Source organism: Suncus etruscus, chromosome 7 (genome assembly GCF_024139225.1).
Source record: "Suncus etruscus isolate mSunEtr1 chromosome 7, mSunEtr1.pri.cur, whole genome shotgun sequence".
Taxonomy (NCBI): domain Eukaryota; kingdom Metazoa; phylum Chordata; class Mammalia; order Eulipotyphla; family Soricidae; genus Suncus; species Suncus etruscus.
This window is the reverse complement of record NC_064854.1, coordinates 35699167-35701818: the sequence shown is the minus strand read 5'-3', so window position 1 is coordinate 35701818 and position 2652 is coordinate 35699167.

The following is a 2652-nucleotide window of genomic DNA, read 5'->3' as shown; positions in this document are numbered from 1 at the left end:
TACTTCTACACAAATAATCATCTTATATTGATTGAAAAAGCTGTGGGAATTTCAAGAATGCAATCTTATATACTGACAATTATATAAGCATTTTGACAAAAACCTTATACACTGGCAAAATGATTTGCAAATTAAAAAAATGACTTATAACCATGCTCTCAGACTCAGAAACTCTCTACTTATATTGTCTCCAGGAAGCATTAAAGAACTGCATAATACATCATTTTACTTCTGCTGAAAGTTGTTCTTAAGAAAAATATTAAGGATTATAAAGACTATAATTTTGAGGATTATAAAGATTCAAAAATGCACAAGCACTAGTTCATATAAGTTAAATAATATCCTTAATAAGATCATGCTTCAAAATCATTCTTTTGGATAAAATAAAAAGGAAGGGACAGAATGACAGAGAAAGAGAAGAGAATCTACAAAATACATCTAATACAAAATAATAATAAAGTATGTCATCATTCTTTTAATTATTAAAAGCAACCTAAATTTATTCTATGTCTTGATAAGTCTGTATCATTAATCATCAACTTCGATTCTTCTCAGTCATCAATCCATGTTAAAACATTACATAGCCCTATAAAAATGAATTTGAACAGCTGCAATGTATTAACAGCAATCTTCATCACAATCTTCAACTGAAGAGGCATAGAGTACAAATCTCTCCCGATTTGTAAAAACATTAAATTCTGCAAATATGAGCTGTATCTCCTTTTCTTTTCACGTAAGTAGATGTTTAAAGACACTATATTATACATAACATCATAGACATCTCAGAATGTCTCTTAATTCATTGTTTTCCCTATACCCAACCCAATTCCAAGGCCTTCTTTTTCTAAAATGTCTACAAATTTCCAATTCTCCTTTTTGCTTTGTGAGAAAAATAGTCTCTTGCAACTATATAGTGAGCTTCTTTTCTTTTTAGAGGAGGCAGAGTTTGGTGTCCCTTGGAAGACCAAATGTGGTGCCTGCGATTGAAATGGGGTTAGCCATGCACTAACTAGCTAAGCAACTAACTCTTGTATTCTCTCTGGTCATAAAAATTTATTTACCTTTTAATATATAAAGGAAATGGATTTTATATTCTGCATTAAGAAGATGTGAAGTGCAATTTACTATGCATAATTTCACTATGTATAAATTCTATTATAAATTCTTATAATTAAAGAAAATTTTCAAAAGAATATAAAAATAAGCTAAAAATGTTTGATATTTTAAAAGTCATAATTGTCATTAAAACTTAAATTATTTTGAAACTGAAAAATGACAATAATTTGTTTTATTATAATGTCTGATTGTCAACTCTGGGTTTCACAAAAATTGATTATTTTGTTTGAATTTCTGAATTAACTGCAGTTCTTAACCATGGACTGATACTTTGCCTCTATTTCCCTCACCCTTCTCCTGGCCATACCTTACTAAGACAATCTGATCAATAAATATATCTGTATTCAGACAGTAACTGTTGTTGTTTTTCCTTGCAAGATAAGTAATAAGAATGAAAGAGTAAGTAAGATAAGTATTAAGAATGGGATGGGAGTTTATTATAAATCCATTTTGAAATCTTCAAAAGTGAATATGATGTTATCATACTTAATATTAATACTTAAATGGTATGAATTCCAAGCATTATTCATGACCACAGGGCATATATTCCTCAGACTGAATTTGACTTTTACAAAGAAACTTGAGCCATTGTTAATCACTTAGTTACATGGGCAATACATTGAGCATGTCAAAACTGAAATATTAAATACACACACACACACACACACACACACACACATCAGTAAGTCATCCCTTGACCAAGGAAATACTTAGCAAAATTTTCTATGTCATTCAGGAATATGCCCATGAAAAGGAATTAATCTAAAGCAAATATCTGACATGAGAAAAATCAATTATGGGGCCAGAGAGATAACACAGCGGTAGGGCATTTGTCTTGCATGCGGCCAACCCAGGAGGAACCTAGTTTGATTCCCAGTATCCCATATGGGCCCCAGCCTACTAGGGGCGATTTCTGAGTGCAGAGCCGGAAGGAAACCCTGAGCACCATCGGATGTGGCCCAAAAACCAATCAATCAATCAATCAATCAAGTTAAAAAAGAAGGAAAAATCAATTATTTGTGACCATCAACCCAACCATAGTCTTAGGTCCCTGCTCAAAACCCTCTATGCCAGTGGTCGGCAAGCCTTGGCTCGCAAGCCACATGCGGCTCTTTACACTTTTTTAATGCGACTCTTCTGTGTGCCGGGTGGCCACTCCAGGAGTCAGGACTCTGCTCCTAGCCTCTGTCAGTGCACGCCCTGTGTGGCTCTCAAAATAAATTTCAATCGTGGTTTTGGCGAGATTTGGCTCAGTTGAAATAAAAGTTGCCCACCACTGCATAGAATGGTTAATAAGGAGTTAAAAGACATAGACGTCACTAATGCTTATCAAGTCTATTCTACTTGATATCTGTAATAATATTTAACAACCTTCAAAGTGCTTGTTGTTTCAGCTTTTTTTTGTGTGTGTATGCAGACTTGCTGTCTGCAGAGTACACTACAAGGGTCTTCTTGCATTGCTCTAAATCAAGTACATTAGAATTAGGGAGTGGAGGATGAACACTTCAAGAAAAATAATATATATCTGGATTCTTT